The sequence below is a fragment of the Eumetopias jubatus genome, unplaced genomic scaffold, assembly GCF_037043125.1.
Source record: "Eumetopias jubatus isolate StellerSeaLion01/CBP00866 unplaced genomic scaffold, mEumJub1_p1.0 scaffold_13, whole genome shotgun sequence".
In the NCBI taxonomy this organism is placed as follows: Eukaryota; Metazoa; Chordata; class Mammalia; order Carnivora; family Otariidae; genus Eumetopias; species Eumetopias jubatus.
The window spans coordinates 64233354-64248318 of NW_028274819.1; positions in this window are offsets into that span (position 1 = coordinate 64233354).

Sequence of the window (14965 nt, forward strand, 5' to 3'; positions counted from 1 at the left end):
CTCTTTGAAAATAAATCAGCCTTGATTTTGAGATTAACTGTTTCCTGTTGGGATCTTGACTGTTAATACTTCCTAGTATTCATTTTTCCCTTCTTCAGAAGCAGAATGCTCATTTTTACCTGAGTCCATTGCTCCTCAGTTAAAAAAAATATTTTTCAAGTTTCCTGTAGCTAGGTAGAACCACAAGTAAGTAGAAATGATATATGGTTCTTCATAAATCTTTTGAAAAGGAAGAGGCCCACCCTCCTCTATTCCTCCATCATGCTGTCTGGATGATGATGTGATTCCTGGAGCTCCAGCATCTGTTTTGGAACATGAAGAGTAGGGCCACACCCTAAGGATGGTGGAATAGAGAATTAGAAGGGGCCTGGGTCTCTGACTACTTGGTAACTTGCCATTACAGCAGTAGATTACCTTTTTTACATGAGAAATAAACTCTATACTGCGTAAGTCTCTATGATATTGGGTTTTTCTGTTATGGACAGCCAAACAAATACTAAGTAATATATTTCTGGAACTGAGGTTCTATGCTATGGTGAATACGTGTTGACATAACCCTTAACACCTCCTAATGTATTATTTTTTATTTCCTGTTTCCTCCCACTAGAATGTAGGTTCCTTAAGGGCAGGATCTTTGCTTGTTTTGTTGTGGCCCCAGCCCCTAGAACAGAGTCCATCGTACAGCAGGGGCTCGATAAGTATTTGTGAAATGAATGAAAAAAACAAATGAACAAATGAACGGTACCTGGTACAAATCGCACAGCTGGGTGTGCTAATGGAAGGAGCTGCACCAGAAAGTGCAACTCTTGCGCTGATTAGCCGGTAATGGTGACGCTGAAGTCACACTGTTTCACTCCTGCATGCTTTTGAGCTATGCGTTCTGCCAGGAATACCTTTTTCCCTTGTCTACCAGGCACACTCCTACTTAAATCTGAAGTTTTAGCTTCATCAACACTTTCTCTGGGACGCTGTCCTCTATTTGGAGGCCCCTCATCTTGGATCTGTCCTTTCCTCTGATATAGCCAGTCCTGGACATGCACATGTTTCCTTCAGGATTAAGATTTCTGACAAGGCCTTTCCTTGCCCCCAGCAAATCTACACTAAATAACAGCCAAAATCCCTTCTTGTGCTTGGGAGCTGGGTTACATGACTTCAGCAGCCTCTAAAACTTGGCCTCCCTGCTTCCCTCAGCCTCTAAAACTTGGCCTCCTCTTAGTTCGGTGAGAAACGGTGTAACTCACTTTTTGTTTCTCTCTTGTCCTTTGAGTCTCACCTTGATTTGCTCTAGCAAGCTAAGGAATTTAACAACTCAGCCAATGAGAGGGAGTCATTATGATTTAGTGGGCAGGGTGGAAGAAGGGCAGGGATGTTTTCATGGGCCTCACCTAGAACTATACTTAGGATCAAATGGAAAGATGGGATCACTAACTCAGCCTTGGAATGCAGTCTAGCAGCGCCGATGAGGTGATAGCTACAGTCTGATTCCTCCGGCCTGGCTGCTTGCAGAGGGTCTGGGTTGTTATTGGGAGATCGTGAGCATTTTGCACGTTTCTCCAGCACTCCTACTGCTTCTGTTTTCATGACAGTTGTGACTACCTTCTCCCATTTTCCCTTTATGGTGCTTATAATCTCAGGTTAGTTGTTTGGACTGAAAAGTCCTCCTTTCCAAGTCACAGATGCCCCCATGAACACTGCAACAACTCTGGCGTTTAGTTTTTCAGCCTTCTCCCTCTACTCCCTTCAGACTACTTCTACCACACTCACCGTATTCAATCTTACTTCCTCACCGTTGCTCCCACTATCACCCGCCCCCCACCGAGTATGCTTCCCTTGTTAATCTTAAATCATCCTCCCAATACCCAGTTCTCAAGAGCCGTCTTGATTTAATTCAAATTTTCTCAAACACTTACTATCTGTTATGTAGTAAGCTTTATGTTAGATTGTGGGGATGCAAAGGTTAATGAAATGAGAAGGTGGTTCCTCACCCCACGGGGCCCATATTCTTGGAGGGAAGGAAGGCAGGAAAACTCATTGAATACAGTGTGATCAGAGATATCACTGCGCCACACAGGAACTACGTATGCCTGGAAGAATTTAGGTCAACTTATAGATTTTCTTTCTCTCTCTCTCTCTCTTTTACCCTTAGTTTGTTTATCTATTTATTTTTAATTTTTTTATTCAAGCATAATTAACAGACAGTGTCATATTAGTTTCAGGTGTGCAACATTATGATTCAACAGTTCTATACATTACTCAGTGTTCATTTCAATAAGTTATACTTAGTTCCCAACACCTATTTCACCTATCTTTCTGGCAACCACCAGGTTGTTCTCTATATTTAAGACTCTTTTTTTGTTTGTTTGTTTTTCCTTTTTTTTCTTTGTTGTTGTTTCTTAAATTTCACATATGAGTGAAATCATATGGTATTTGTCTTTCTCTCACAGGCTTATTTCACTTAGCATTATATCCTCTAGATCTATCTTTGTTGTTGAAAATGATAAGATTTCATTCTTTTTTTTTTGACTGAGTAACATTCCATTGTGTATATGTGTATACATATGTGTGTTTTTCTATATATCTATATAGCACATCTTCTTTATCCATTCACCTGTCTATGGACACTTGGGCTGCTTCCATATCTTGGCTATTGTAAATAAGGCTGCAATAAACATAGGGGTGCATATATCTTTTCAAATTAGTGTTTTCATTTTCTTTGGATAAATAGCCCAGGGATCATATGGTATTTCTACTTTTCTTTTTTTAAAATTTATTTACTTATTTCAGAGAGAGAGAGAGAATGCACATGAGTGGGGGGAGGGGTAGAGGGAGACGGAGAGAGAGAATCTCAAGCAGACTCCCTGCTGAGCATGGAGCCCCATGCAAGGCTTGATCCCAAGATACAAGATCATGACCTGTGCCAAAACCAAGAGTTGGATGCTCAACCACTGAGCCACCCAGGCACCCCGCTACTTTTCATTTTTTGAAGAACCTCCATACTGTCTTCCACAGTGGCTGTAAAAGTTTGCATTCCTACCAACAGCGCACGAGGATCCTTTTTCTCCACATCCTCACCAACACTTGTTTCTTATGTTTTTGAGTTTAGTCATTCTGACAGATGTGAGGTGATATCTCATTGTGGTTTTGATTTGTATTTCCCTGATGATGGGTGATGCTGAACCTCTTTTCATGTGTCTCTTGGCCATCTGAATGTCTTCCTTGTAAAAATGTCTGTTTATGTCCTCTGCCAACTTATCTATTTTCTATGAAACTGTTTGAACCATTCAAGATCACTTTTATGTGTATTTTCTGGGAACTCTTATTATACTTGGAGTTACTTAGATTAGTTCCTGTTATTTTTGTGTCACAAACAGATTTAAGCCTCTGGAGTTTAAGAACCACATTCTTTTGTACTCACCCACGATGCATAACATTCGCTAATACTTATTTGGCTTACTAGTTGGTTGCTTAATTTGGGGTAGAATGGAGCTGGAGAAAGAGCTTGGGTCGGAGAATCAGGCAGTGCTGGGGTCTAATTTTAGCAAAGGCATTTGTTAGTGATAGACTTTGGCAAGACATTTAGCCTCTCTGAGTCTCAGTTCTTCTTCTTAAAATGGAGATGAGAACATCTTCCTCTCAAGTTGTTATGATTTAATTAGATAACTTAAGTGAAGTGCCTGGTTCTAAAATAAAATTCTCTTCATTCTTCCTCCTCCTCTTTCTGAGAGGCCTATTGAGAAAGTTTATATGATCCTTTGTACCTCTTCACAGCTAAAGTGACCATATTTTTTTATTTTGTTAATTAATTAATTTATTTATCGATCTATCTATCTATTTATTTAGAAGAGTAGGGGAGAGGGGCAGAGAGAGGCAGAGAGAGAACCCCAAGCTGGCTCTATACCCAGCATGGAGCCCAATGCAAGGCTCAACCCCATTACCCCAAGATCATGAGCCGAAATCAAGAGTGGAACACTTAACTGACTGAGTCACCCAGGAGCCCCACTTCATATTTTTTAAAATGAAAAATGTGGACATAAGCTTTAAAAATTTTTTTTCAGTTGGCAAACTTCTTCACATAAAAAGTCTTACAAAAGCATAAAAATTAAACCCTATCTAGTGACTCCTATAATTACAAGGTTGTAAGCTCCATGAGGGCAAGGATCACATCTGTCTTGTTCAATATTGTGACTTGTTTATCTTATAATAGGTATTCAATAAAAATGTAAGGAAGGAAGGAATACATTGATAATGAATTCATAGGAAAAAGAAATAGAACTATTCACAAACATCTTTTAAAAAATCTTTGGATATTTAAAACTTGGACTGTCCCAAAAATTCTGGGTCAGGGATGCCTGGGTGGCTCAGTCAGTTAAGTGTCTGCCTTCGGCTCAGGTCATGATCCCAGGGTCCTGGGATCGAGTCCGGCATCAGTCTCCCTGCTCAGTGGGGAGCTTGATTATTCCTCTACCTGCCTCTCCCCCTGCTTGTGCGCATGCTCTCTCTCTCTGTCTCTCTGACAAATAAATAAAATCTTAAAAAAAAAAATTCTGGGTCAAATCTCTCTACTTCTGACCCCAGTCTGACTGCCTGTGACACAAACCCATGGGCCCAGGGAGTTTGATTTAGGATGACTGGCAGTAGACGTCTGCACAGAAGCCATTGCTCCTGACAGATCAGAAAGGCTACTGGAAGCAGGATGGGCCCAGAAATGGCAGTTTCACACAAAGTGAAATTTAAAAATGCCTCAAAGCATTGGGTACTATATAAGACTGATGAGTCACTGACCTCTACCTCTGAAACCGATAATACATTATATGTTAATTAATTGAATTTAAATTAAAAAATGAAAAAAAAAGAAAATAGATCCCCCCAAAAATAAAATAAAAATGCCTCAAAATACTGATTTTGAGAATATCAGGAAGAGTGACACCCACTTAGCCAACTATTCTCTGCAAAGGAAGTGAGGCTTCTTTTTGCCTGACCAGGCAAGGGGACAGGTAGCACCACATTTCTACAGTATTTTCTAGTTTTCAAAACACTTTTATACACATTCTGTCACTTGATCTCTACAGCAGCCGTGTAGATTAAGTAGTTCAGTTCGATAAACATTTGAGCACTTTCTAGGTCCCATGTACTGTGCTTGGTACCATAGGACATAAGTATGAATAAGTCATTATTCTTTCTTTCCAGTAATAGTAATAATTACTCTTTATTGGGCTCTCCAGGTACTCTATTAAAAAATTTTAAACTATATCATCTCATTAATCCTGTGAAATTGGTATTATTACTTAAAAATTTTTTTTTTACTTGTTTCAGACATAAAGAAAATGATGCTTAGAGATGTGAATAACTTGTCAAGGTCACATGGTTAACAAGTAAGATTAACAAGTAAGCTAATAAGTAGATCTGGGACTCTAACCTGGGTTTACCTGACTCCAAAGCCCCTGTTCTCCTAACAAGCTACCAAAACATCCTAGTAAATAATTTGGCAAACAGTTGCATCCTGCTAGAAATGTGTCTCAAATTCTATGTGAAATAAAATAGGATATATGTTATAAATTTTTAAAATTTAAATGGTCCTTGTTATATAAGAATTCCTTAGACCATCTTTTTTAGAGAGCCATTTAGTGTTACAGATCACACTTTAAAATGCTTATCCCTTGAGCCAGTTACCTTAGTAATTATCAAGTGAATCTAAGTAAGCAAATATATGATAATATTTTAGGCTGGGTTCTTCCCGTGTCCCTGAACAAGGATTTCAGTGTAGGTGGTTTCTTTGGACAGTGACCCGAGTCACTGGTGAGGGCATAGGGAAGTGAGAGAGGAAAGGGATAGAAGCCATACAGGGTGCAAGATTAATTAATAGATTACTACTGAGGGCAACTGGGGCTCAATCCTACTCAGGGGGACTATACAGAATTTGCTCAGAGGTGTCTTACCCAAAAACTTGAGGTAGTTTTCCACAAATTCCCATCCATCATTGGATGGTGGGCTGCTGGGTTGTTAATGCCCTGCCCATGCCTGGACCAAACTCTCTCCTCCCACTGAGAAAGCCTAAAGCGGAGGAGTCACAGGTGCTTGCAGTAGAAAGAGATCCCCAAGTATAACGAAACAGGCAGGGCCAAAGGAATATCTGCGGGGTGCCGACAGCATCTGTTGTAGTGTATTAATAACATACAAAGGTGTTAATTGAGTCATTGTGTAAAATTGTTAAACGCAATAAGCAACGTAGGCATATATATATTTTTAAAGATATTATTTATTGGACAGAGAGAGAACACATGAGCACAAGCAGGGGGAGCAGCAGGAAGTGGGAGAGGGAGAAGCAGGCTTCCTGCTGAGCAGAGAGCCCAACGTGGGACTCGATCCCAGGACCCCAGGATCGTAACCTGAGCTGAAGGCAGTCGCTTAACAGAGTCACCCAGGCGCCCCGTAAGTACTCTTTAGAGGGGATTGGCTAAGGATGCCTGAACAACCTTAGGACGAAGAAATGCTTTCTGTTGAGCTTTTTCGAAGACTTAGAACCAGGAGTCCTTAGCCTAGTCTGGAGGGTCAGAGAAAGCCTCTTTGGGCACGTGATAGTAGCCATGCACATGATGGGGCTCGGGAATACTGAGGGGAGCAATCCAAGCAGAGGATGCCATCACTAAAGCCCTGAGAAAAGAAGAGGCTTGGAGCTTTGCCGAAGCGGCCGGAATATAGAGAACCAGGGCAGACTGGCTTCCTGAGGCTCAGCGGCAAGCAAGCACTGGAGGATTAGGGACTTGATCCTGGGGGCGATGGGAAGCTTGGAAGTTGTAAGGTTTTGCAGCAGATGTTTAGAATGATGGCTCTGGCTGCAAAATAGAGAAAGTAGGAACCTACACTGTACTGCTTGGTCTCTAAGGTCTTTGGCAAAGTGAAGGTCAGGCTGTAAAGAATGTATTCCAAGATTTCCAACAGGGTGATTGTTGTGTGTGTAGAATGATAGATTCATTTCAAATAATCAGAGATACTTTTAATTTTTATTACCTCACCCGGTTCAACAAAGGACTTTATTAATGCAAAGTTTTGACTGTCCAAGAGTCCCTTTGTACATTGAAAAGTATTGTTAGTATTGAAGTTTTTAAAAATTAATATTCAACATATTAAGATGACAATTAAAGAAACTTGGTATTCATTATGTCTTTAAGTTAAAATAACAAATTCGATTATTTTATTTATACACCTAAAAAATGTTACAAATTGCCTGATTAAAGTTCAATCGACTCCACTTGAGTAAATAAATCTTCATCAGAAGACTAACCCTATTTACAACATAGTTAATTGCATTTCTTTAAACTTTTAAACTGCATTTGTAAACTCAATACATTCTATTTTCTTTTAAGCACTTTAAATGCTTGATCTCATAAGCAAAACCTTTCCAAGTTCCTGAGTTCTTTTAAATATTGCAATAATATTTATGAACAGTAAAATTGTTTTGTAAGTCTAAAATCAATTACTCAATTACATTTTTTTTTCCTTAAGCAGGCTGCATGCCCAGCGTGGAGCCCGGCACAGGACTTGAACTCACAACCCTGAGATCAAGACCTGAGCTGAGATCAAGAGTCTGAACTTAACTGACTGAGCCACCCAAGTGCCCCTCAATTACATATTTTTGTTTCAAAATTATAAAGTTACATGTCAGATGCTCTAATATACTAAATTCTGTAAAGTTACAAATAATACTTCTTAAAAAGATTTATTTATTTATTTATTTTAGAGAAACAGAGAGAGACAGAGAAAGAGAGAGAGAGCACATGGCAGGGAGGGGCAGAGGGAGAGAAAGAATCTCCAGCCGACATCCCCCTCAGCCCGCAGCCTGACACGGAGCTTGATCCCACGACCCTGGGATCATGATCTGAGCCAAGATCAAGAATCAGATGCTTAACTGACTGCGTCACCCAGGTGCCTCACAAATAGAACCTTTTAAAAGTGACTTATTTAAATTGATGTAATATTCAGTTTATTTAAATAATACTATTCATCTCAAAACAATGAGAATTCTTTCAGCATTTCATAAAAGGTATAAAGAATATCATCTGAGGCATAGTGTTACAGTTCTGGTTCAGAGGCAGATGTTCTTAGAAAAGGCTTTGGGGGCTCCTGGGTGGTTCAGTCAGTTAAGCATCTGCCTTCTCCTCACATCATGATCCCGGGGTCCTAGGATTGAGACCCATGTCCAGCTCTCTGCTCGGGGGGAGTCTGCTTCTCCGTCTCCCTCTGCCTGCCATTCCCCCTGCTTGTGCTCTCTCTCTCTGACAAATAAATAAAATCTAAAAAAAAAAAAAAAAAAGAAAGGCTTTAGTTATTGAGGCCTCTGATTTGTTGCAGGGAGAGTAAAAACATCTCAAGGATGGTAATAATCAAACCCTGTAAAATGTCTTACAATCAGAATTTTTCTTTGATTGAAGTGAATAAACAGAAGCATATGAGAACCCTGGTTCCTCCGAGATCATAGGGCAGCTGATTTTTCTGGATTAATCTGTAAACACTAAAACAATTTTTAAAATAAATACAGTTATTTGTTTGTTTATAATAGAACTCTCTCTGAAGTGTTCTGGATGGTGAAGGTGTACAAGGTCATGAGTCCTAAACAGGGTGCATTCATAGACTTTTGGCAAAAAGTAACATATCTGTTAACATAAAGAGAATGAATCAAATTCTCTTTACTTTAGATTACTTTAGATTTACTTTAGAAGTAGCATGTTAATATGTTGCTGATGGGATCAAGGTGGTCTGTCAGCTATACCAAATTATCTCACATATTGAATCACCATAACAGATGTAATAATAACAAAAATGTTTGAAATATTGTGAAAATTACCAAAAGATGACGCAGAGACACAAAGTAAGCAAATGCTGTTGGAAAATTGGCCTAAATAGACTTGCCTAACATAGAGTTGCCACAAACTTAGAATTTGTACAGAAGATATTATCTGTGAAACACACTAAAGTAAAGCGCAATAAAACAAGGTATATCTGTATTAAAATCCTTTTATTTTAATTTGATGTCTGGGTCATCTTTGAATCTGTTTCCATTGATTTTTTCCTCTTGTTTTTGGGTCACAGTGCCCTGCTTCTTTTCAAGTCTTTTAGTTTTTAATTGATGTTAGCCATTGTTTAAAAAAAAAAAAAAAACCTTGGAGTTTGGAGTACATATTACCTCCCTGTCCTTTTGTCTGTTAGGCCTCTAGAATGAATCGCTGATCACTTTGGTCTAATCAATAGTTGAGGTGGAAAAAAAATAGTTGAGATGGTCAGGAATGGATTGTATCTTTAATTAGTTTTGACTTGAGGAAAAGATAGATTCTGTGTATGTTAGAGGACTCTCTTCTAGTAGCACGTTGGGACCTAAGTACCACAAGACCTTGTCCTTGTCATCTAGCCCAGCCTCCAGTTGCATGCTCTGCCACACACATAGCAAAAACCCTGCTGCTGGGCATTCTTGTCTTTCATGACAACCCACTGTGTGGTGGCAGAGGTACCTTGAGCTGCTCTGCTCAGCAAGGTTCAAAGCTGAGGACCCAGCCTCAGGCCAGAGCACAGTGGCAGCTCATACTGGCCTCAAACCCCTACTACTGCCACTATCTTGGTTCCCTCTTCCTCAAATAAATACCAAATCTATACAGATTATTCCAAAAGTGTTTGATTCACTTCATTGTCTCTATGTTTACCACCCAAGGGAACCTAGGTTCTTAGTTCAGCAGGATAAGATGGTTTATGGACCAGAGATGTTGTACCTTGGGCTGCATATACCCAGTCCTTATTCTTGAAACATTAAGGAGCTTATTGAGCTCTTTAAAAATTATATGATTGAGGGGCACCTGGGTGGCTCAGTTGGTTGAGCCTCTAACTCTTGATTTCGGCTCAGGTCATGATCTCAGGGTTGTGGGATTGAGCTCTGCATTGGGCTCCATGCTCAGCATACAGTCTGCTTGGGATTCTCTCTCCCTCTTCCTCCCCTCTACCCTTCCCCTGTGCTCAGACTCATCCTCTCTCTCTCTCTCTCAAATAAATAAATTAAATAAATATAATTATATGATAGATTGAATTATTGTTCCCAATACTTCATGACCTTCCTATATTGGAATTCTACGTTCATTTTTTTTAAAGATTTTATTTATTTATTTGAGAGAGAGAGAAAAAGAGAGAGCACATGAGAGGGGGGAGGGTCAGAAGGAGAAGCAGACTCCCTGCTGAGCAGGGAGCCTGATACAGGACTCGATCCTGGCACTCCAGGATCATGACCTGAGCCGAAGGCAGTCACTCAACCAACTGAGCCACCCAGGCAGCCCTCTACATTTATGTCTTTGTCATAGGACTTTTTGGTGTCTCCCACTAGAGGAGGCAGAGGACATCTCTCCTCACCCCAACTGATGACATGCTTGGCCTTTTAACTTGTTTTGGTCAACGAGATATGGGCCAAAGTAATGAGTGTGCCAGTTCCAGGCCAGAAACCTCAAGAGGCATCTTATGTTTCTGCTTACTCTCTTGGACTCCAGTTACTCCATGAGAAGAACATGTCCCAGGTAGCCACTGGTCCAAGGAGAAGGAGGAAACATGCGGAGCAGGCTTACACCCAACCAGCAGCCTGGAGTGGAGTCAAGCCTAACCGATTCCAGGCTAGCCTCGTAGAACTACATCGAGCCTACAGACCTGTGAAAGAGGAAATACATATCTGTTGCTAAAAGCCCCTGAAAGGGGCCGCCCTGGTGGCTTAGTCGATTAAACGTCTGACTCTTGATTTCGGCTCAGGTCATGATCTCATTGTTGTGAGATCGAGTCCTCTGTTGGGCTCTGCACTCAGCGGGGTGTCTGCTTGAGATTCTCTCTCTTCTTCTCCCCCTGCCCCTCTCCCCTGTGTTCTCCTTCTAAAATAAATAAATAAATCTTTAAAAATAAAAGTCCCTGAGAGTTTAAAGTTGATTGATATGTGGCAAAATTGTTTCAAACCAATGGTTAGTATTAGACATTTTTATAAAGTTTAATGATGATTTGGCTCTATGAAATTTTCTAATTTGTCTAAGGTTTCTTTCTGGATCAGGTTGCTCATCTATTTGCTGCATGATTGAATTGGACTTTATTTTCAGACACTTGTTTGCTTATCTCTATGTTTGTTATGGTCAGTCTAATAACAAATCTAAACCACAATCAGGGCACCTGGGTGGCTCAGTCGATTAGGCATATGACTGTTGGTTTTGGCTCAGGTCATGATCTTAGGGTTGTGAGATTGAGCCCCATGTCAGGCTCTGCGTTCAGCATGGAGTCTACTTAAGATACTTTCCCCCTCCCTTTCCCTCTCCCTGCTCCTCCTCCTGCTCACACGTGCTCTTGCTGTCTCTCAAATAAATAAATAAGATCTTAAAAAATAATAAAAATAAAATAACCACAATTATCAGGATGTTTAGATTTTGTGTATTTAATTCTAAGTCAGTTTAATAAGAGTGTGTCTATTCAGAATAAAAGATTTTCAATTGTTTTACATTTTTCCGATTGCTAAAAAGTTTTAAAGCACGTTCTGCATGGAGCACTGGGTGTTATGAACAAACAATGAATCATGGAACACTGCATCAAAAACTAATGATGTAATGTATGGTGATTAACATAACAATAAAAAATTTAAAAAAATAACTATTTTACCTCAGAATAAAAAGGCACTATGTATAATTTATTAAGCATCTGCCAGCCACTGTGAAAAGTATATATATCATCTCCTCCTTTAAAAACAAATTTACTTTTTTTGATTAGTTAATAGTTTCATAAGGTAGAAAGTTCAAAAGGCAAAAAAGCAAATGAAGTAAAAAGCTTCCTTCTTACCCTGTGTCCCAGGCTGCACATCTAGAGACAATTAATTTACCAGTTTTTTTTTTTACCATATTCTTTCAGTGATATTACCTGCACATATAAACATAATATGTATTTATATGTATCGATATGTTCTATTTTCCTGACTTTTTAAAATGAATGCACTGTTAATATACTATTACAGGGTTCTGTACCTTGCTTTTATTTATTTCTTTTTCACTTAACAGTGCCTCTTAGAGATTATTCTATAACAACACATATAGTGCTTCCTCATTCTTTTAAAGAGCCATGTAATATTCCCATGCAGTGGTTCTCAAAATGACAGGAGGGTGTTGAGGTAGAAATTATATTTATAATAACACCAAAATGTTATTTTCCTTTTTTACTCTCACCAGAGTACAGTGGAGTTTTCCAGAGCCTACATGTCCTGTGTTATTGCAACAAAATGAACGCAGAAGCAGACATAAAAATCCAGCTGTCTCCTATTAACCCAGGCATTAAAGAGATTTGCAAAAATATAAACCATACCACTTTTCTTATTGATTCTTTTGTGTGTTGGAAAACAGAGTTTTTAAAAAATATGTTGTTTATATTCCATGTAAAGAGTTTATAATTGCTATTTTTAAATGAATAAATATTTTTTATACTTTCTAAGTTTTAATTTCTAAAATTATAAACATTGATAGATGCAATCCATATAAACTAAAGCTGTTTGGGGTCCTCAATCATTTTTAAGAATGTAACATGGTCCTGAGGCTAAAAAGCTTGAGAACTGCTGTTTTATTGCACAGATGTACCTTAATTTAGCCCGTTCCCTGCTAATGGACATTTCAGTTATTTTCAATTAGTTGCAACTTCAAGCCATGCCAAAATGAATACTCTTCTACATATTTTGTTTCCCACATGTGTGAGAAAATCTGTCTTGTCTTCTTAGAAGTGGAATTGCTGGGTCAAATATACTATGGTAAAGTCATACAGAAGTATATCATCTCATTTCATCCTCGTAATAACCTTATGAAGTGAAAGTTGTCATTAATTTCTTTCTATGTATAAGAAAAGGGGGCCTTCAAGAAGTTAGATGACTGTCCTAGAGTCATCAGGCTAAGAAGCTGCTGCAGACAGGAGTGAAACCATTTTATCAGACTCCATGCGTTGAACCACTATTCTGAGCTATGGTTTCTCCAAGCAATACATGTACATATTCAGTGATCTGATAACAGGCTCTATTCTTGCCTTGGCCTAAATTATTTCCTGGCACAGAACAGTCTTGGAATTAGATGAACTGGGCCTCTCAAAGCAAAAGTCAGTACCAGAAAACTCCTTAAGGGATAAGAAGAATAGAGCTTTTTATTTTGACTCACAAGAATTTCAGCCACCATACAGTCTGGGAAACGAATTTTAGACAGTGATGCATTTAATTAAAACTAATTCATGTAATTCTCAGAGTAAATTTATAAACAAACCTACATGTTAAAATAACATGATGTATATCCACTTTACCCCCCATGAAACTTATACTGTACTACATCATTTTCCCCTTAAACACACAAAAAAGAGAACCCTAAGTGTTTTTAAAGAAATGTAATTAAATTTTTTCCAAACCTGGCACTGCCAGAATTATCTTTTTGATACAAACATCTGGCCACTCTCCCATAAAAATCCTTCAGTGGACTCCCATTTCTTGTACTATAAAGCTCATAAGAGGTTACTTATGATTGGTTCTTACCTCATAAACTCTCCTACACACATTTGGATCTCTTTTGAAATACAGATCTCAAAGATCTATTTCCTTTGAGCAGATCTCTTCAAATAGGTGGATATACAGTGAAACTAGCGAAACTTCCCTTACATGGGCCATAAAATTTTATATTTATAATATTGTGTTCATTTCTCCAAGAGTATCTTCCAAACTGTATATGCTTTGAGCCCCACCAAAACCTTGATTTACCTCTGGGTTGTTCCCCCCCCCCATTTTCTTCCTTAATCTAGGTACTCCAATTCACTCCTGTCTGATTTAGATGCTTCTTTCATGCTCCTAGTCTATGCTGCTATCTTTTCACACTGTATGGTATGACTCTTGTCATCCTGAATGGTAATTGTTGGTTTAATTGTTTATCTCACCCAGCAGACTATGAGCTCCCTGACAGCAGGGGTCATGCTGAATGATCAAATAAAAAAACGAACAGCTTTTTTTTGTGAGAAAATCTATTTATACTTTGTTATGAAATAATATTTGGGAGGTTTTCTGTTAGTATTCATTTGCTGCATGTTCTTTTGCTTTTTCAACCACAACTGGAAGGAAATGACAAATGGTTAAGATAAATATATAGGGGCAAAATTTAAATTGACAAATTATTTCCATTCAGTCATATTTTTCTGAAAATGTGAAAAGATTGCTAAGACTAGATTTGCTGACAAAATAAAAATTTTAAGCCCCCAAACTATGAACTGGTTTTCACATCACTTGAATTGTCAGTCTCCCTCCCTGATAATCCCTATCTCTAAACTCTGTAATGTCAAGTCCAACCTCTATTATAGGTTCTCAGCTAATCCTGTATTTGCCTATTTGAACCAGAGGAGCACAACAGGGACAAGCAAGGTGAAATTGAAATCAGAAGGTCTGTATCAGTCAACAAATATTCATTGAATGTCTACTACATGCCAGTTTTAGAGTCTCCTTTTGAGCTAACACCAGAATGGCTCTATTCTTGTGGTAGTTATCTTCCTAAGGCATAAACTTGAAAAACAAATATTTTGAACTATATAGTTTTAGGACTGCTCATGAAAGAATGTCCATATTACCTTGAGTTTAAAAAGCAAGTAGCAAACTACTTATAATGCTCCTATTTTAGTAAAGATTAAAAATAAAAAGTTATATACATCTTGTTTGTGTGTTCATTGAAAAAGGCATGGAAGGATGCACGTTAGACTGTGAACAGTAGTTACCCTGTTGCCGAGGGCAGAGAGGGAGAACTTTCATTTTTTACTTACATACTTGTATTTGAATTTTTTAGAATAAGGATAAATTACGTTTGTAATCATAAAATGTGTAAACAATAAAGAATGTTTAAATAGATAAGGCACCTGGGTGGCTCAGTCAGTTAAGCATCTGCTTTTGGCTCAGGTCATGATTCCGGGGTCC